The sequence below is a fragment of the Falco biarmicus genome, chromosome 2 (genome assembly GCF_023638135.1).
Source record: "Falco biarmicus isolate bFalBia1 chromosome 2, bFalBia1.pri, whole genome shotgun sequence".
NCBI classification, from domain to species: domain Eukaryota; kingdom Metazoa; phylum Chordata; class Aves; order Falconiformes; family Falconidae; genus Falco; species Falco biarmicus.
In genome coordinates, this window is record NC_079289.1 from 113,524,140 (window position 1) to 113,546,281 (window position 22,142).

General features: G+C 42.5%; 1 protein-coding gene and 1 long non-coding RNA gene across 11 annotated transcripts in view; one reads left to right on the plus strand and one right to left on the minus strand.

Annotated features, from left to right (window-relative positions):
* LOC130144929 (uncharacterized) overlaps positions 1–13,550 on the minus strand; it is a 36,704-nt gene extending 23,154 nt beyond the window's left edge. For all 7 annotated transcript variants that reach the window (XR_008820296.1, XR_008820295.1, XR_008820294.1 and 4 more), the window contains exons 1-2: positions 7,101–13,550; positions 3,321–3,430 (exon numbers count right to left, since the gene is read on the minus strand). This is a non-coding gene — a long non-coding RNA (uncharacterized LOC130144929). The remainder of the gene's footprint in view (positions 1–3,320; positions 3,431–7,100) is intronic.
* HTR1F (5-hydroxytryptamine receptor 1F) overlaps positions 1–22,142 on the plus strand; it is a 118,495-nt gene that overhangs the window by 58,907 nt on the left and 37,446 nt on the right. The gene's annotated exons all lie outside the window — the stretch shown is intronic.

Sequence of the window (22,142 nt, forward strand, 5' to 3'; positions counted from 1 at the left end):
ATCTAAACCACTAGCAGCAGGATAGGAAGAACAAAACAAAATCAGAAATTACCTGTTTAAATATAATTAAGAAAAAATGAATCATTAAGCAGTTTGCATTTTGTTATTGCATCTTACAAAAAGGCAACCCTAAAGTACAAAACTGCTATGTTTGACCAGGAGGAGGCATTAAACCCATATTTGAACTTCATGTCTTCAGTTATCTTGATCACTGTCTTCATAAAATGACTTCTATACTTTAATAATTAGCAGTTATTGCACTGATTCATTACATAAAATAAGGAAGCAGCTAAGAAACCTGGTGTGGATTCAGGCAGGTAATTAAAATAAAAGAAAGTGACCATTTTGCGACAATACTGATGGCCAGATGCTGAGATGCTGCTCAGGAAGATGGATGTTGAACTGACCCGTAAGAAGAAAGGGCAAGACGAGAGATTGCTGCTCTTGCTCATAAACACAGAGATGTTGCTGTTTCTGGACTTTTTTCTTGTTCTCCCTAGATGCCTTTAAGACACACAAACATAAGCGCCAACGTTTGGCACTTGGAATTTGTTTCAAAAGGATAAAACAGCTGCATGACTTGGAGCCTACAGACGTGTTGTATACAGACAGGATCAGACCCTCGGTATGCCCCTGTATCTCAGTGACTGTAACCAGTAGCTTAATTAATTGCTGAACATATATGGTGACTGTATCTAAGGTACAAAAGCATGAATATGAAGGTCTGTATAGAATTACCCTGGAGTGATTATTTGTTCATAATTATGTTATTGCAGTAGTGCCTAGAAACCCATCTTGTACTGAACAAACATACAATAGTAAGTAGTTCATTTGCTGAAGAGCTTTCAGCATAAATAGGAAAAATGAAAGCTTGGGAGAAACGAGTTTTGAGAATATTTATGGTCCAGCTTAGCTAGGCAAATTGTAACAGTTTAAAGTCCTTCAGAAACTGAAGTTCCACCAAGCTATTGAAGTCCGCGTATGTAGGGATTTAAGAGTTTACATCTGCCTTGCATCAAATGCACCTTCAGTTACAAACTTCCCTAAAAATATTTCCACAAGCAACTGCTTTGTTCTATACGTAACATGCATATGTTCCTGTACCCAGCTGCCCTTGGGTCGTACATCGTGACTTGAAGCCCGGTAAGTAGCGTGGCTTCAAACCCTTCGAGAACAGCATGACTACGACCCACCTCCCTTCAGCACGCGCAGCCCCCTTTGCTGACAGCGAGCTGTGCTTCCAGCCGGCGTTTGCATCAAACGGCACTACCAGAAAATACCAGTGGTCGCTGCTATGATAAGCACCATTAAAACCCCACGTGCAAAATCCCTGTCCCTGTTTGAGTGGTTTCTCTTTTTTTGCCTGACTTCAGCCCCCTGACGATCACCATTGGACTTCAGTTCCCAAGGTGATACTTGTTTTCTAACTTTTCCAGCTTTCCCTCGGCCTTCCACACTAGCAGTTCCAAAGGATTTTTCCAGTTGCAATGACAGACTGACCAGAGATAGGAGGGATGCACAGGAAAGAGGAATTTTTTTTCAAGTTGTTAGCAAATTGTCCCTGGAGAAAATTAAATAGTAGTCCTTGCGTATGATATATCCTGCCTAGGTTTTGAAAGACAATCAAAAAAAGACAAAAAAAAAAAAAAGGAGATAGGAATAACATTTTTCCATCAAGAATGGCAGCTTTGGACTTTGACCAGCTTCTGTCCCTATCGGAAAGCAGAGAGAAGAAAAAAAACCCAACCTTGCGTGGATTTGAAGGAGCCCTGTGCTCTCTACGTTTTGTTTGCAGCCTCTAGAAGAGGAGAGCAAGGCCACGTGAGAGTTTGGGTTTGGGGGTTTGGTGCCTTGCTGCTGTTGCTGGTTCTGGGTGGCTGGATTGCAGTCACTTGTGCTGCAAACACAAAGGTGCACAGCCCAGCAGCCGCGCAGAGTATAGCCACGCCTGTTTCAAACAAATTAGCCTTCTGATCTGCAAAATCTTGGAAGAATATTTCTTGGTATCTTAGATACTTCAGTGCTAGAAAAAGCTGGCAACTAGTTCAGCAGTTTATCCTACAGAAGGGAAAATCATAATTCTGGGGGAAATAGGGAAGTATCCATGTTCCTTAGCTTATCTTAAGGATCTAACTATGAAAAGAAAAGTCAAGGCATGTAGAGGAAAACCTAAGGGAATCAAGCTGACTAGAGGCTTTTTGTACTCCGAAGTGCTGGGCTACCTTACTGACTCTTGTATCATTCAATTAGTCACTCATGAGATGCACACACAAAATGACTCATGCCAAGTGCCAACTTTTATACCTCAGTGTGGTATGAGCTCCGGTACAGCGCCGCTCTCACTTATTGCCAACTGGAGAAAGGCAAAGCTTAAAGCTGAAGCAAGGGAAACAAATGATGCTGCTGATGGACAGAAATGGCTGAGGCCTCTGGCTCACCGCAGCACGCACACAGAAACCATCGCTCAATGAGAAGCTGCTACTTTTGTCACAGTTGTGTGACTACAACTTGCAGGTGACACTCCCAAGTTCTCGACTGCAACGATGCTTTTCATTTTCATAATTAAGACAGTGCTGCAGGATTCAGTCCTTCACCCGCCCAAGCTGCACCATTTGGTTGTTGCAGAACAGATCCATGAGATAAAGAAAACTCTTCAGCCTGGTTCTCCAGGGCTAGAAGCATTCTTTCAATCAATTAACCATCTGGTAAAAGCTTTCCAGCTTGAATACAAGAATCCCAACACACTAAAGAGAACATTGTTCAAGTCCTTTACATTTCACTGCTACGAACAAACAGAAATAAGATCTTCCACGTCAATACACAGGGCCTTTTTCAGTAAGGTGCAAAAAATGTGCTGGTACTGGGTCAGACCTTTGTGATAGCCTCTAAACACGGTCACATCAGGACAGTCCTGCTTAAAAAGGCTTAGACATTCCTGAGATGCAAGTTACACGTACAGTCATCATGTTCAATAACAATGTTGGATCTTTATCCATGAATTTGCCACCATCTGTTTTCAATCCATTGTTGCTGTATACTCTTTCAGCATCCTGTGGCAATGAAAGCTGCAGTTTTATTAAATTCATAGCCAGTGTTTCATGAAGTCTGTAATAGGGCATGCCCCTTGTCATTAAAAATGTGCTTGCAGGTACTTCCACTGCTTTCAGTGGAGCTTCTCTGTAATTTATCTTGCATAACTAAAGGAAAAATGAGTTGCTTGTGGCCTCATAAACTGAATATGCATTACACCGAGTGTAAAAACTACAGAAGATTTTGCTTGCACATTTCATCTCTGAACAGTTCTAAATTAAATGACTTACCTTCAAATCATCACATTAGTAGTGGAAACTAAAATGCGTAAACTTTATCCATGTTTAGGATTCTCCTCCCCTGTGATAAACATCTGGGACAAGCCAATACAATTGCAGCCCTGAAAATTATACATAAAATACATATTTAAGATTCTAAACAAGTCTTTCACAACTAAATCAATTTTACTTAGGGTAACTTGAATTTTGAAAACTCTTGGTTTGTTCTATGAAATCCTTCACACAGGCATTTTAATACTAAAAAAACCAACCTGTATGGTTATACTCTAAAAATAACAAAAAAGAGCTTTCTTAAGAAAGGTTTTAGAAATTTTAGGATCAGATCAGACTAGCATTTACATGAATTCATTATCTGCTTCAAAACAATTTATTCAGAAGTAATGGAACAGAAACAAATTAAAACATCCCTTTAGATTTCATTCAGAGAAGATACTGTTTTATAGGTCTTTGACTCCAGCCTTTTGACAGCCAACATTAGCTTTGCATTACTGAAAAGGATAATGCACTGTCCTTATTGCATTCAGAGATAATACAGTAAATACGGATTAGTTTTAACACATGATGTTTACAGCAGAAACATTGATTAATTTACATTAGTTTCATAGAATCATAGACCTGTTTAGGTTGGGAGAGACCTTTAAGATCATCAGGTCCAACCATTAACCCAGGACTGCCAAGCCAACCTCTAAACCATGCCCCTAAGCACAGCATCTACATGGGTTTTAAACACCTCCAGGGATGGTGATCCCACCACCTCTCTGGGCAGCCTCTTCCAATGCTTGACCACCCTTTCAGTGAAGAATTTTTTCCTAAAGTTTGTGTCCATGAAGGATGTCTAGCTGTCCTTCAAGCTGCAGTATTTCTAAATTTTATATAAAACTGACATTTGTTTCAGCTTTAGTAGTTTTCAGGGTTGTTTAAAATAATATTTATATGTATGTGCACCTTTATACAAATATTACTTTAAATCACTACAATTTAAAATTAAACATTCTCTTTGTCTCCTGCTGCCTGCTGGACAGCTTGCTTTTACAGGAAAGAACACATCTTATTTCAAATTAAACCTCTTACATATTTTCAGGGAATGCAATAATCTTTGTAAAATACCAGAAAAATGTACAGGAAAGTGATGATTTTATAGTGCCATAAAATGTGTCCTTTTCCCAGGATTTTCTGGACTGCAATATGCAGATTGATAAAATCAAAACCCAACTACATAATGTGGCTGACAGTGATGAGAACTATGTAAAACTATCATTAAAACTGTCATGTGCATATATGTGTAAGGTGGATGTTCTGGGGTTTGGTGACTTTTTTCAGCAATCCTGCCCTTGTTTACTGTTGGGAAAACAACTGTCAGTGCATAGATTTTCCAGCCCTTTCCATGTCACACAGCCCACTTGTCCAGCACCCCTGACTATCCCATTTATTCCAAAGGCTCTGATGTATTTCTTAATTAAATCTTGACTGTTAAATTGTAGTTTATGAAAACAATCTACAGTGGTTTGCAAGCCAGTGTCTGTGCGTATTAAACCAGCACTTGACCAGATGGGTTTTTTACAGTTCAGTCAGGTATGCCTTGAAAGCATTATTGAGGATAAGTGGTAGCTATTTGAATAATAAGTACCTTATGCCTGCCTCTGGGAGGAAACACAAAGCTGCTCAGGAAGCGCACAGCTCTGCAAAGCACAGTCATAATGTTTGGTATTGTGTTCTGCTGCAAGAATCCACAGTTTACTTAGACACAGGGTTATTTTTCTGATCCTTTTCCCCCGCGGCAGTGGTGTCTTACCAGCCCATGAAGCCAGAGGTGTTATTATTCCCATTCTCTTTAATCCCCCTCTCTGACCTGTATTCACTCACCTGCTTGTTAGTCTTTCACTTATAAATAGACTTTAAATGTTACTGTGTGACTTCAAACTTATGTTAATAGATAACACCACCCACTCTTACTAAAAAGTAATACTATTTTCATCATCTTTTAAGTTTAGAGCTGCAATTAAGATAAATTTGAAACACACTTTAAACATCGGTCCAAATGCATGCACATTTCAGAAGTGCTGTTATTAATATCTCTCTGTGATAATTATTTTCTTACTTCTTACAGTTATATAGCTGATTTTTATTGCTGAAAAACAGTTAGTGTTGCTTTTCACAGGACAGTATCACAAAGTTAATCTCCTCCTTGATTTGAAATTCTGTTTTTCATTTGGAGCAGTAACAGTTTTGACCTTGCGTGCCCTGTGGTTACTCCTTTACCAAACCAAGTGCATCAGTAAGAGTGTAAAAGCAGGCATGGCAAGACAATGTTGAGCAGCATGTAAGAAGCCAAAAGGGATAGGAAGTGTAGCACATCAGTTAAAAATTGCCAGCAGAGGCCAATGTGCAAATTAACATGGAAGCCACCGAAGGGAAAGCAGGAATTTCCACTCCAGTTGAAGATATTCCTACAGAGGCATACATAATTTCTACACTGAAGGAGCAGCCATCTGGAATTTAATCTTCATCTAGAAAAAGAAAACATTACAATTGTAGAATAGGCACCTGAAGCTACATTGACATTATCTCTGTGTAGCACACCAGCAAGAGACCTGGCCACCAAACCAGCTGATGTAGATGGTCTTGTATGCATGCTGCTCAGACCTTGCATGCTCTGGAGCAAACACAGAATTTGACAATAACTACCTAAATTTGTGGAAAAAAATCTATGGTAAATCAATGCATGGCCAAGGAGTTCCTGAAAGGTCAGGAGAAAATACGGTGGACCGGGAAAGTTCCTGAGGGAAGTGCTACCTGTACTTCATTTGTACCCTTTTCCATAGGCGTTCACTTGGGACAGTTTTCTGCTCCGTAGTTCTTACCACCCCTGTGTTGGGCAGGGCTGAGAAAGACATAACTGTAGCCACACCGACAGTTGCTTACAGGACAATAGCTGGAATGAGATGATGCTCTAGGAAGGCACAATTCATCACAGCAACTCATTTTACTCGTAGTTTCATGGTCAGCACAAGAGCCGAAGTCACAAGCTCCCCAAGCCTGAGCCCAGGCCGGCCTGCTGCGCGTGCCCCATGGAGGCCCAGCGTACTGACCGCAGGCAGCGCTAACGGCGCAGGCTCAGCACCTGCAGGGTCCATTTCTTCGCCAGTTTTTTATAGTGGACAATGCTGGAGCCAGGACCCAGGGACAAAACAATCTTTGATTTAGCCTCTGATATTCTCCCCCCGGCTAGTAGCCCTTGTTGCACCAGGACATAGTTATCATACATTATTCTTATCCCGCATTTTTTGAGGTGAAAGCTAAGAATGAAAAACCATGTCCTAGCCCACCAGAGTAACGATTTCATACCACAACACTTGTATTACATGACTGTGCTATGGTGTGAGGGTGCAAGAATTTGAATGTACGAAGGCTGCTCTTGGAAGGGGACAGAGGTGGTGCTGCCTTGTGTCATTACTGCTGGTTTGCAGCAGGCTTAGGCATAAAACCCTCCAGGCTCTGATTTTTGGGTTTGTGCTGTTAGAAATCAGCTTGTTCTGTAAAGGAGTCAATTTTAGTCACGCACAGTATTGATAATAAGAGGATCAGAGCTCTGGGGTAAAACAGGAGGCAAAAAGACAACACAGTCACAGTGCAAGGGCAACTTATCCTTAGGACAAAAAGGGAAAGGGGAAAGCGACAGGAGAGGCTTCATGAGGCATAACAGTCCACAGCCTCCCAAAGGTTTTTCTAGGTCTCCTACAACCAGAAGAGTAACAGAGGCTGCTTTTATACCTTGTACATTGGGATCAGAATTTGGGAAAGGCAGCTAGGGCTGCAACACGAAGTTTAGAGGAAATCCCGCCCCCTGCGTCTGATAGCTGATGGGGACAAAGTCAAACAGCAGTCCGTCAGGCCTGTGGGTAAGATAGAATTAAATAGGATAATTTATTATCTCAGATAATATTCAATATAACTTAAAAATAGCAGTGTGCTAGTTAAATAACAATAATAGCTGTTCTTTCTGAATCTAATTAGTTGGGTTTTTTTCCAGGATCCTAAATAAACCAACAGCAATGTCATAAAATGAGATATTAATATTTATACATGTAAATTATTAAAAAAGGAGACTTTTAAGAAACACATTTTACATACAGTGGTTGCAATTTAAACCATAAATTTCCTTAAATAAGTGTAACTGTAAGAAATAGTATTCAAGGAGTTTAGACAAATTACCAGACATATTTCTAGATGCAAAGTAAGTAATAGTATCTTCAGACTGATCTCCAGATTAAAAGTGACACACTGAAGGACGACTTCATTTATTCGTATATATATATACGTACTTAAATTATTGAATAAAGTAGGCTTCTGTTGCCTAGAAATGTAAAATAAACAACTGTAAACACCAAAAGGGCAGATACCAAAGGAAATACATCGAAACTGCAAATATTTCTTGTGAATTACAGTCTTTCTAATTTTAGGACAGTAGCTTTTTGTATAATTGGGGTTTGCTGCTGTACCAGAAAAATGAAGACATTAGAGAAATGCACTGGGTAAACAAGCAACATTTTTAGGCTTATTTGGGAAGACAAGCAGCCTCTTGGTTCATATGCACACACGTACATGCAGAGCGTACAACAAAGACCCTGCAAGCCCTGCATGCCCCAAAGCACCCTATAAACTCTACACCAACACATAATTTTTTTCACTTTTTTTCTCTTACAATCAAAAGGTAGAAAAACAACAAGTTTAAAACTGTCATACAACTTGCATTCAGCTCCTTTGCACGCTGGCTTCTTCATACAGTCTTCCCTCGGACTCTGCTTGGTGATTTTTCCCGTGGGCCCCTGCTACAATTCCTGGTCTCAAAGAGACCATGCCTACTGAACAGACATATCCTATTATTTTTTCCAGTTTACACTTCTCCCCCCACTGCACATTAGAGTCCCTCATGGTCTTTTTCAGCGGGGTTCATCACTGCAGACCTCTTCTGAAGCCTCTGCCCCAGCCCCCTGTGGACTTGCAGCATTGTTCTGATTCTGAAGACAGAAAGAAGACACTCACCAGTATCTACTAACTGCAGGATCCCAGCTTAGGAAGAGCATAGCCGGAGTTGCCAGAGGTTTTAGCAATGCACAGCACTTGTGTTTTTACTTAGAGGATACACCTCCCAGGTGTCAGCTTTTCAAAGCAGCTTCTCACTTCTGCAAATCAGAGACAGGCTCTCAAGTCAAGCACTGAGGACTACACAGAGAGACAAGAGCTTTACTTACCTGACTTCAGAGAGTTCATAAGCAATATTAGGACAAAAAGAAGGCTAAAACTCATTTTAAGGTCCAAAGGCAAATGTCTAATCTTGAAGTCTTTATTTTCATTTCTCTTTCATTACATACCCTTTGATTTGGTAACAAAAGCAAGCAGAAGGCTGACACACAACTACTCCTTTCTCTATAGAATTCCGACTTCTACCCTGAGCACCATCTTAAGGTTGCACAATCAACCATACACCTGGTGTTTTCTCTCAATACAGTTCTTGCGCAGAAACTTCTGCCTTTTAAAAACACCACAATGGAGAGCCCCAGGAACATCCATCATATATCATTACCATGACACGCAGGGTTACTACCACGGGATCATTACTGGCAGCTTCTTTCTCCAAGCTAACAGAGCAGTAGAAAGCGCTGCTTCTTTTGCTTTGTCTTTTTGAACGTTGCAGATGTTTTTTGGCTGACCACTAGCAGAAGATGGGCACATGTTTTGCCATTGGGTGTCACAGGTGGGAACAGGGATTGCTTCCCAGCTTTGGAAAGTGAGCACTAACAACCAGTCATATCCAGCCTGTCTCCTCTCCACCAGCTTTTCTCCCCACACTAGTCTGCTCAGAGAGCTTTCCCATGAGGGCAGGTCCTTTAAAGTGGGATGACCACGAGTCTTCTCCCTTGCTGTGATTTCCCATCTCCCCTCTCCCAAAGTTTTTAACTTTTTCATGGTCAAGCTGCTGTAAAGATTTTAATAGCAACAAAATCATGCATCTTTTCCTTAGCCTCCTTCTCTAAAACAACCCAGCCATCTTAGTTCATCCCACTACAATTCATCCTGGGGCATAAAATTAGCTTGACAATTCTGTTTTGCATTTGTTTGGTTTTTTTTTTTCCAAAGATACAAGAAGGCAAAAACCACATCTTACAGTGGAAAACGTGGATAGTTTTAGGCATCGTCACCTGAATGAATTTCATGATGATTACATTCATCTCTAAGGTATGAAGTAGCAATTCTATTTTTCTTTTCATTCTTCACTAGCAAACCTGGAGATTCAATAATGTCATACAACATATTGCATTATGACAGCAGAGTGCTGATATGTCCTATACAAACATTTGTCATTTTAGGTGTGGGATGTTTTTTCAATATATTCAACAACACTTTACAATATTTGCCTAAATTAGATTTTTTTACCTTCTGTTACACAAAACCAGATTCTTTTCCTCCATACAGGGACATTCAAGTTAAATGAAGCTATTATCAACAGTAACAGAAACATTTTGTAGGAAATAGAAAGCCCCATGAAAACCAACACCATGCAGAATAGATACTGTATTCTGCTGCATGCATAGAAATAGAGATGCCGGTTTGACCAGATGTTTTTAATTAACTAATAGCCAAACTACTAGTATAAATAATGTAGTGCTCCCTGTTCTCACAGACACGCAGAACTAAAATATGCTATTTGCAATGACAGGTCATCCATTCCTCTCAAACACAGCTGTCAACTAATGCTATGGGTAACAGAACTGGAGGGATACCCCACAAAAAGTTTATAGTTTAATGTTAATCTTACATTTTGAAGGCAGTGTCTGCAACCCAGATAATGCTGTTATTTTCATGTCTTGCTCCCAGTGCTCTAAATGAACAGTGCTCAGGATATTAACACACTTTGAAGAAACAGTAGTCTAGGATATCGTGCCCGTATCACTTTTCCCTGTTAAAAACAGCTGGCATAACTGCAGTACTTCTACATGTTTCCAGGTTAGTTCTTATAAGTGATTGCATAGCTTAGGCATGTCACCACCCTGGACTAAGATGCTGGCAGAAAGCAGTAGTGATTATGAAAGTCTTTTTTGGAACATCAAGTAGTGAAGGTTGTATTGCATACTTTGTAGCATTGCATTTGACACCTTATGTTCATCAGCTAATTCACAATTTATTAGAATCACCTACTAAAAGTTTTGTTACTGTGTGTGTTTAATTTTTCCATAGTTTACCTTTTGTTTGCAAGGATTAACTGCCATTAATCCTTGGCATGGAACCAGCCTAACTGTTTGCATTCAACTTACCTGAAACTTGCTATGACTTGTAGAACTGAGAAAGGTTACTACTTAAAGACATCAGGCAATGAACTTTACTTTTAAAACTATATACTCCCTGGTTTACTTAGAATATTCCTACCTTTATTTTTTTAAAAACTTCCCTGAAGGTCTTATGGTGTTAATATCTGCTGAGCTTCAAGTCCTTTTCTGGAACTACAAGCCAAGCATAGACAGTTACTTTTGTCTGGTGAATGCATTCTGGGTTGTGGCCCAACTCTGACAAGTAAACCCAAAATCAAGAGTATTTGTGGTAAAATGGAGATATAGCCCATTTAAAAAGAGATAGCCATTGTCCTTAGTGAATTCCCAAGCACTACATTTAGGTAGGAATATCACCTGCATAAAGCAGGGCTGCCAGGAACTCTGCAGAGAAGGACTCAAGGGATCACAAGCTGGACGTGAGTCAGCAATGCCATGCTACTGAAGAAAAAAAAATATACTGTAACACATAAAACAAGAATATAACAAAGCATTTAGAAAAAAACACATCCTTCTGCTCAGCTGGGCACTAACAAGGCATCACCCAGAGCACTGTCCATTTCTGAACACTTTAAGAGGGTCAGGGACATATTGAAAAGTGCTCAGAAAAGAACAGGGAAAAAAAATCAAAGAGCTAGAAAACATAGCCTAAGCAGAAATATCAAAGAAATTCAATTCTTTAGTCTAAACAAGGGAAGCCGGGAGGAAGCATGTTTGAAAGCCTAAAGGCTGGCACAGTGAGGGAGGGAATAAAACGGTCTCCATGCCCACCCAGAGCACAGCACGAAGGCGTGCATGGCAACAAGGAAGGCTTAGCTCAAAATTTTGTGACTGCGCTGGAAGATCATGCCTAGGAATTGTTTTATTTCTATTTCTGCAATGCCTTAAACAAGAGAAATATAATTATTTGTCATATGCTACAGTAACATTAGCATGGTGGGATAGTCAAGGTTACTGCCTAAAACCAGTTTTCAAGCAGACCATATTACTGCCCTGCGTACACAATTTTCACAAAATGAGTCTTGCCTTCATAGAAGCTTAAAATTGGGACTGACATAACTGAGTGTTTGGTTAGTCTAAGCAAGAGGCTTTTAAGGGGTAGTAAGTCTTTGAATTTTATTCTTGCCACCAGCACAGAGACTCTCTTTGGATAGTTTCCTTCCAACCTATTTTATTTTAAAACCACCATTTTTTAAGAAGAGTTAAAAAAATAAAAACAAGCAGCAAAACCAAAACTTGCAGTCCTGGGAAGTTTATCCTTCCTCATTTCTGGCAAACTTTACCGATACTGAGACTTTTACATAAGTTTTTATTTTAAAAGTACTTATCAAGTGCACTTACACAGGTGTTTTTTTTTTATTTTACCTACTTTATATCTTCTTCTTGATCCCTTTCTTAACACTCTTCACATTCAGCAAATTGTCCAGAGGATAAAACAGCCTCGGCAGCTTACCAAAGCGTGGTGGGGTACCTACCTATCAGAAGAACGCTAATGCAGGAAACGGGATGTTTCAGACTAAGGGCTTCTTATTGGGTTTAAGAGAACATAATTGCACACTTGGGAGGCAGTAACTTCTTAATTACAGTCCTCTGGGGAGTGGGAGGAATCCAAGTGCTAGCATGTCTGGAAGGGACTTGACACAAGTAGCCAAAGTGGCCTAATCGTATCAGAGGAGAAGACACTTGATCCGTACTCCAGAAAGCATCCAGCCTTCTTCAGGCACTCTATAATTAAGTACTTAAAAACTGTTCTCCTCAGTGCACTTCTCTGCTTCTGCTCTTCTATCAGCTTCAGCGCTTAAATCACCAGCATGGTTACCCACATTGATTTGCCCTTCCTATGGCTCGCACACATGGGTTTCAAGGGCTGGAGGTGGGATCAAAGCTAAGGCACAGGGCTGGGGGCCAGGGGGGACAAATCCGAGAGTGCAGCTATCATTTTCCACATCATGCACACTGCAAGTTTTGGGTGTCTACCACAAGGCATGTCAGCTGAATGCACGTGGGAATACTGAATGCCTGAAATTATTCTAGAAAGAACTGCTTTTTTAAAAGTTAGGGTCTGGACGTTGGAAAGAACTTCTGCTTGAGGACAGTGTTGAAGCGTATGCCAATTTTATTTATTTCAAAACCTCATCCAAGCTTAAAAAGAACTGAAACACATTGATGGATCAGGACATGTGACTGACTAAAAAAAGGGAAATCCACACCACTTCTAAAGTGTGTCATTTAAAAAGGAATGCAATTATCCATCTCTCAACCATCAGCCAACCTGCAGCTTATGGCAGTTAGAAACAAGCACTTTCGAGACACGCTTTTTCATAACTGTCCATGAATGCATTCCTTGCACTCTCCTTATTGTCTAGCCATAGTGCCACACAAAATCAGGATCTTGGAGTTGAAAGAGAAAACATGATAAAACTACAGGTGGTTTCCTTTGAAAAGAAGTGTGAAGGAAGGACTTATTTTAGCTGAAGAGCAGAGAAGTGCTGCCCAGCCATCCAGCTACCACCAATGCAGAGACCATTCTGAACCGCTGTTCTGGGTCATCCTTCATACACACCCCCACGTGTCGCAGTGGGAAATAATGCAAGAAACAGGGTTATTGTCTGTAAGTTCACTTGCTATGAATACAGCAACCCACCATATCCATGACAGCTAGTTATGACTAACATCACCAGAGATGTCCTCTGACTTGGGTAAACTCACCGATGGCTGTAACAGGATGGACAACACCAAAATGACAAGCCTAGGCATCTCTCTATACAAAATGGGTCATCCTTTAATGCTTACCACAAAGAAAGGAAAGGAACAAGGATGATGCACTGTAGAATGAATGAAGCAATCTTTTTTTAAAAAAATATAACCTGTAATTGTAGAAAACTACACATTTGCAGACAGCCTTACCAAACTTCTGTTGAACTTTGGCACTAGAAAGACATACTGTATGAAGCTGGTGCCTCATTAATACAGCCACAGCACTGCAGTCCATGAAGGAAGAAATGGGGGAGGAGGACTGCGCTAATTTAGCTCTGAGTCCCACTGAAGAGAATGTCACACTCACTCCCCCTCAGCAGTGGGCTTTTCATATGGCTGCATCCAGGATGGTTAGTGGCTGAAAAGAGAAATCGGTACTGCTGAGAGAGAGCAAGCCAGTCACTGATCAGCCTAGTGCCTTTTTGCTGCTATCCTTTTTAGTTGTAGTACATCTCTTTCCCTGTTAAAATATTTTTCCTTTAACCTAGTCCAAGTCTGGGCTGAGACAGGACGTATTCGATTTGTAGGAGAAAGGATAGAACGAGGTATGTGGATTTCATACTGCACGTTTTGGTTGAAGAGCTGTATCAAAGTGAAAGATTTTTGTGGTTCTCAAAAATTGGTTTTGCTTAATAGACCTTTATCCCCCAGGGAACAATGGGAGTCAAAAACATGTTTTGCTGCGAGTCCTGTAGGCAACACTAGACAAAATATATCAGATATACTTATCGCAACGTAGCACATACTGTTTTCTCAACTGTAAGCAACAGCCTAAGAATACTCCTTTTCCATTTTCCTATCATGTAAAACAAAACAGCTGTTTTCATCTTGAGGTCTGTAAACCTTTGTATGACTTCTAAGAGGTACCACCAAAACAATTAGAGAAGTAAAAACCAAACCCACCACATTACTAGCGCAGGACATCAGTTATCACATGGGAACCTGCATTTCCACTGTAGACCACTAAGAATCTTTCAAATTGGCTGGGGGGTGGGGGTGGGAGGCAGGGTGGGAAGTTGAAAACCACTGCAGAAGCTAAATACACCCAAGTAATATCTGCATGGTCAGTAGCAGAAGGCAGATATCTCTTGAGAGAAGCTACGAAAAAGGAAAGAATATGCACAGAAACATGTCCATTGGGATTTTATTGTCTAAAATATTAAAGTGGGAGGTCTGACAAAAATCTGAGAAAAATTGGGAGTATCTGTAGTTAATAGGATGTTAGCAGGAAGGTTAACAAGGAAAACACAACACAGGGTAACTGGCCAGAAGTTACTGTGCTTACAAATAATGGAACCTTAGTAGAGGAAAAAAGGTATGAAGACAAGCCAACATTTTATACCGAACAACTATTAATGTATCAACAGTCTGAACATTAACTTCAGGTTGCATAAAGAGGCTAACGGCCAGCGAAGCTCGTTCAGTCATAAGACTGCTCTCTGCTTAATGGGTGCCATAACTGTTAAAGATGAAACACAGTATCTGGAAGACAGAAATAGACACAAAGCAGAAAAACATCAGTGAACAAAAAAGCTCAGGTTCCATTCAGATGGGCGCTGCACAGCAGGGTAAAAGAGAAGGCAATTGTAGTCTCTCTGTATCTCCCACTGCTCTAACTTCTGACAGCTAAAGTCTCTTTGCAGGGAAGACCCCCAAAAGCCAACCTTGTAAGTCTTCTGTTGTTCCCTCTATAGTTAATGGAGAGAGAAATGTTCCCCAAGAGAAGAAATCAGAGCAGAAACTTGGCTGTAATTTTTCTGGATTCTTCTAGGGTACTAGATTAGAAACGTCTGACATGACCAAAGGCAAAGCTTCAGTCCAAAGGGACTTGGCCATAAATTTGAGGACTGGGCAAACAAACATCATGAAGTTCAACACATCAAAGTGCAGCATGGTGCACGCAGGGAAGAATAACCTCTTGCATCTGCAAAGGCTGGAAACCAAGTGGCCTGATCAGCAGCCTTGCTGAAAAAGGTCCCAAGGTTACAGTAGGTGCTAGGTGAATATGAACCAGCACAGCACTCTTGTCACAAACGAGGCAGATGGAGGGGTCCTAAGTGACAGGGAGGAGTGGAAACAGGTCCCTGCTTGGGAGAGCAGGCAAATCACCCCCAACCTCTTCACCTCCACAGGTACCCTCATACAATAGGCATGTGGGCTCTGGAACCTGAGGGCCAGGAAAATAACAATGTGGATGAAAGCCCGTTGAGGTTGGAGGAGTTGCCTAGGGAGAGTCCATCACCCCATCACATCGTGACCAGCTCTGCTAGGAAAAAAAGAAAGGTGGTTGTCATCGGTGACTTCACCTTGAGATGAACAGGGACCCAGTATGCCGACCGGACCCAACCCACACGGAAGCCTGCTGCCTCCCTGGGGCCTGGGTGAGGGATGTTACCAGAAAACTCTCTTGTCTCATACAACCCTCTGATTACTGCCCGTTACTGCTCTTCCAAGTGGGCAACGGTGAAGTCCAAATGACAAGAAGACTGAGGGCAATCAAAAGAGACCTCAGTGCCTTGGGGCAACAGGTTAAAGGTGATCCTGAGCTCAGGCAGTGTTTTCTTCTATCCTGCTGGTGGCAGGGAGCAACGGGGCATATAATCAGAAGGTCACACAGATCACTACCTGGCTCTGGGTCTGGTGTCAGTGGCTGAATTTTGGGGTTTTTGATCATGGGTCAGTTTACACGGCACCAGGCCTAGTGGCAACAGCTGGGGTTCGGCTGTCTCCAAGGGTAAAAAGGATTTTGGGTCAGGGGTTAGCAGAGCTCATCAAGAGAGCTTTAAAGAGGGAAGGAAATAAAACCAAGCTCCTTAGAGATAAGCCTGGGGGCAGCATGCCAGTGTTGGAGGCGACATCACTGATGCAGCTGAAATGCGTCTACACCAATGCCTGAAGCATGGGCAACAGAAAGGAGGAGCTGGAAGCCATCGTGCAGCATGAAAACTATGACATAGTCTCCATCACGGAAACATGGTGAGATAACTCAGGTGACTGGAGTGCTGCGGTGGATGGCTACAAACTCTCCAGAAGGGATAGGCAAGGAAGGAGAGCCGGCGGGGTAGCTCTGTATGCCAGGGAGTTTTGGCTGCCTAGAGCTGAATGACAGTAACAGGAGGCTGGAGTGTGTATGGGTAAGAACCAAGGGGAGCATCAACAAGGTGGATATCCTGGTGGGATTCTGTTCTAGATCACCCAACCAGGATGAAGAGGCAGATGAAACATGGTACAAGCAGCTGGGAGAAGTCTCAAGATCACTAGCTCTTGTTTTTATTGGGGACTTCAACATACCAGATGTCTGCTGGAAATACAACAGAGCAGGGAGGAAACAGTCTACGAGGTTCTGGAGTGTGTGGAAGATAGCTTCCTGACACAGCTGGTCAGTGATCCAGCCCAGGGAGATGGATTTGCTGGACCTGCTGTTTACAAACTGGGAAGGACTGGTGGGTGCTGTGGTGGTCAGAGGATGTCATGGGAATAGCAATCACAAGATGATAGAGTTTTCAATTATTGGAGAAGTAAGGAGTGGGGTCAGCAGAACCGCTACCTTGGACATCCAGAGAGCTGACTTTGGCCTGTTTAAAAGCCTGCTCAACAGAGTCCCTTAGGAGCTGCTTCTGAAGAGCCAAGGGGTCCAGGAAGGTCAAGAAGGAAGTCTTAAAGGTGCAGGAGCAGGCCGTACCCATGTGCCAAAAGACAAGCCAGTGCGCGAGAAGACCAGCCTGGCTAAACAGAGAGCTTTGGCTGGAAGTCAGGGAAAAAAGGAGAGTTTTCCACCTTTGGAATAGGGGGCAGGCAACTCAGGAGGACTGTAAGGATGTCACAAGATTATGTAGGGTGAAGATTAGAGAGGTGAAAGCCCAGCTAAGACTCAGGCTGGCTACTGCCATAAAAGATTTTTTAAAAAAAAAGTTTTTATAAATACATTAGAAACAAAAGGAGGGACGAGGATAATCTTGCATCCTTCATTGGATGTGGGAGGGAACATTGCCACAAAGGGTGAAGAAAAGGCTGAGGTGCTCAATGCTTTCTTTGCCTCGGTCTTTACTAGCAAGACCAGCTTCCCTCTGGATGTTCAGCCCCATGAGCTGAAAGACAGGGATGAGGAGGAGAAGAATGAAGGCCCTACAGTCCAGAAGGAAACAGTTAGGGACCTGTTGCTCCACTTAGACACACACAGGTCTATGGGGCCAGATGGGATCCACCCAAGGGTACTGAGGGAGCCAGCAGAGGAGCTTGACAAGCCACTGTCCATAGTTCTATCAGCAGTCCTGGCAAACTGGAGAGCTCCCAACAGACCGGAGGTTAGCCAGTGTGATGCCCATCTACAAGAAGGGCAGGAAGGAGAATCTGGGGAACTACAGGCCTGTCAGCCTGACCTCGGTGCCAGGGAAGGTTATGGAGCAGATGATCCTGAGTGCCATCATGCAGCACATGCAGGACAACCAGGGGATCAGGCCCAGACAGCATGGGTTTGTGAAAGGCAGGTCCTGCTTCATGAACATGATCTCCTTCTATGACAAGGTGACTCACCTATAGTGGATGAGGAAAAAGCTGTGGATGTTGTCTACCTGAACCTTAGTAAAGCCTTTGCCACTATCTCCCAAAGCATTTTCCTGGAGAAACTGGTTGCTCGTGGCTTGGATGGGTGTACTCTATGCTGGGTTAAAAGCTGGCTGGACAGCCAAGCCCAAAGAGTGGTGGTGAATGGAGTCACATCCAGCTGGTGGCCAGTCACAAGTGGTGTCCCCAGGGCTCAGCACTGGGGCCAGTTTTGCTTAATATCTTTATTGACAATCTGGACAAGGGAATCAAGTGCACCCTCAGTAAGTCTGCAGATAACACCAGGCTGGGCAGGGGTGTTTGAGGCTCTGCAGAGGGATCTGGACAGGCTGGACCGATGGGCCAAGGCCAATTGGATGAGGTTGAACAAGGCTCAGTGCCGGGTCCCGCACTTGGGTCACAACCACCCCACCAGCGCTGCAGGCTGGGCAGAGCGGCTGGGAAGCTGCCTGGTGGGAAAGGGCCTGGGGGTGCTGGCTGGCGGCCGGCTGGGCAGGAGCCAGCATGTGCCCAGGTGGCCCAGGCGGCCGACAGCATCCTGGCTGGTATCAGAAACAGTGTGGCCAGCAGGACCAGGGCAGGGACCGTCCCCCTGTGCTGGGCACTGGTGAGGCCGCACCTGGGATCCTGTGTTCAGCTTTGGGCCCCTCACTGCAGGAGGCACGTTGAGGCGCTGGAGCGTGTCCAGAGACGGGCAACGGAGCTGGGGAAGGGTCTGGAGCACAAGGCTGATGAGGAGCGGCTGAGGGAGCTGGGGGTGCTCAGCCTGGAGAGGAGCAGGCTCAGGGGGGACCTTATCGCTCTCTGCAGCTGCCTGACAGGGGCTGTAGGCGGGGGGGGTCGGTCTCTTCTCCCAGGTAACAAGGGACAGGACAAGAGGAAACAGCCTCAGGTTATGCCAGGGGAGGTCAAGCTGGATGTTGGGGAAATTTCTTCATGGAAAGGGTGGTCAAGCATTGGAAGAGGCTGCCCAGGGAGGAGATGGAATCACCATCCCTGGAGGTGTTTAAAAAACATGTAGATGCTGTGCTTAGGGACATGGTTTAGTGATGGACCTGGCAGTCCTGGGTTAATGGTTGGACCTGATGATCTCAGAGGTCTTTTCCAACATAAATGATTCTATTATTCTATGAAATGACCACATTAAGAGAAGCATGCCCAGCAGACTGAAAGGTTATTATACCCCGCTAGTCAGCACTGATAAGGCCACACTTACAGTACTCCATGCACTTTGGGATGAGGGATGAGTTCAAGATGGATGTGGAGAACCTGGAGACAGCCCAGGGCACATCACCCATGATAAAAGGTTGAGGAGCAGGGGTCATTTAGTCTTCCAAGAAGGGGTGATCCAGTAAACTAAAGAAGGAATGATGTAGCACAACTACTCAAAGGAGCCAAACTGTTTTTGTGAGTGGCAGGCAAAGGATGACATTCGCAATTGGTGTTTAGAACCACCTAGAAAGGTTCAGGCTGGAGACTAGAGAAAGACTTTCTCACTGGGAAGACAGTGCAGTGCTGTTGCCCAGAGAACTCGCAGTGTCTCTGTTACTGGGGATTTCCAAAATTCCTCTGAACAAAGGCATGGCTAACTTGGTCTCTAATGTTAGCAAGCCTCCAGCTACAGAGAGGAGACCAGATGAGGTGAATTCCAGCTGTCCCATCCAACCAAGACCTCCGTGATTCTGTGACTCTCCGGAGGAGCCCCACTGTTAATGGATTTAGGGAGATGAGCATCTCCACAATGTGGAGTAAAGCTTGTGAATGAACCACTCTTTCTGAATCCGTGGGAGAATATAAAGCTGCAGATCTCTGGCCTTTCTATGGGTTGTATAAGTTAGAAATAAAAGCTCACCGCTCTCTTTCCTATTTCACCTGAGCCATTACTAACACAAAGTTTCAAAGTAAGCACCTGTAGGACCAGCCTCACACTTTGCAACAGGAAAAAGAAAGCTTAATGTGGCACAGAATAAAGATACTCATCAACTACATTAACAACCTGCAGACATTAAGCAAGTTAATGGTGAAAGTAAAATAAAGCAGTAAATTTCAAGTTGGTTATTGCAGGCTGGGGAACAAACTTAGCATAGGGGATGGTTAACAGAATAGGTCTAGATGTCATATGATATGATTCGTAACCGTAATCCTCAAACAAGTCTTTGGCAGTATTTCTTTTAAATCGTTTTCAATAGCAGAGTACCTTATTTAAAGAGATAGGATTTTAACTGACACTGCAGGTCTGCTATGGGGGGGGAAACTGCATACTGAATAGTAGTGGTAAAGCCATCTGAACATGTGCCCAGAATTTAAAAAAAATATGGGTTTTTGTTAGATATTTCTTTTAACACACATTCAAAGACTTATTTAGCACAGTCCTCTCTGGCATTTGTGTTTTGCATTTCTCAAATAACATTAGAAGTTGGAATATTGCAGAATAGTAAGAGAAGGTATTTCAAGATATTTGACTAAGCCTGAAGCAGGAATTACTATACCTGATATCCCACAGAGAGCTTGTTATTTTGGAAAGTTTCACAAGTTCAAGAGACTTACACAATATACATTGGGTAAACATCTCAAATTGTCAAGACTTATCTGAACAGAACATCTTTGTGATTAACACAACACTAACTATCCATGTCATATCTAGAGATTAACTGAAGTGTGGTGCAAGCCACAGATGAAATAGTACATACACCTCTCCTTGCTTTTACACCTCTCTTGGGAGCAATGTGGTATGAATATTTTACCAGAAAAACTGCAATAGCCTCAGAAATTAGTTATAAAAGCCATTCCATACAAACACTGCTGAAGCTCAGTTTTAGTATCTTCTGAAGGATCAGTCTTGATTTCTGAAACTCAGAGCCCCTTGGAATTTCAGAGTACATTCTCCTGGGGGGGATTTCAGTCGTAGTGTTCCTGTTTCTAAGCACTGCAGGGCAGATGGCATTTCTGAATCATCTCTCAGGAGACCAAAGCAGAGTAACTCCTGCACTGCGTTTCTGATCTGTGTGATTGTACAGGGGAAAGGAAGTTGCTTGCTTGATGTTCTAGTATGGGCAATAAGATGGGGTAATTTTACTGGCCAAATTAGAAATGGGTAGACATACATGCTTGAATTTATTTCAGTAGACTCAGTAAGTTAGGGCAGAAACTGAGCCGTGACTTATGAGATTGACATCATCACCCAAGAGCTTGGTTTATAAATGGTAGTTGATTGTCAGCAACTCAAAGGGTAAGAAACAACAAGATTATTCCCCAGTAAAAAAAAAAAAAAAAAAAAATACTTGGCAGCATTTTTTCTTGTGGAAGTACAAACTACAAGTGACTAGGATGCTATCGAGAATTATGTGGCTGTGCAGACTTTGGAGAGGAAAGGGCTCTGAGGTGAGAAAGACAACTCGACAACTCACACGTTGTTACTGGGGCAGGACAGGGGAGGGAAGCAGGGGGGCTGCACAGCCGGAGGCATTGCACTGCATGGGAAGCAGCAGCATGCAAACCCCAGAGGGCTTACTGCTGAGCCAATGTCAACATTTCTCACACTATAAATGCAGACAAGTATTATAAACCCTGAATGAATGTCCACAAAAATCTATATATTGGCTTTCTGGCTTACACATGTTAACATATAAAGCAACATATACCTTTCTAAGTGATTTCATGTGGCTCATTTACTACATCTGTAGTAAAATCTTGATCTTTAAGATTTATGGAGAAACTACTGTACTGAAAAAAAACCAAAAGAGCTGCTAAGAGAAGTTTCTGGTGATCATGAAGTGAGCACTTGAAAAAGGAAAGAAACCAGATTTCTCCATTTGTTTTTACCCAGTACACAGGAAATACATTCTTAGTTAATGCACTGAACTTGACTATTCTTCCAAGTCTGAAGGCTGCCAGAGATAAAAATACTCATTTTGCCATTAGCAAATAAATCAATACCTTAAATAATTCAATCAATTAACAAGACAAGCTTGTAGCTAAAGATATCACCATAAACAACTGGTGGTGAAAACTAGGAGAATTCTCTCTTCTTCCCTCTGAGAGTCTCCCCTGTAAATGTCAGGTGGTGGGCATTATTGTACTATATGCAAATAATTTGTCTGACTTATGAAATATGTGCCAATACAGATAATAAAATGCTGGCTATCACCAACCCGCTTCAACACAGAGG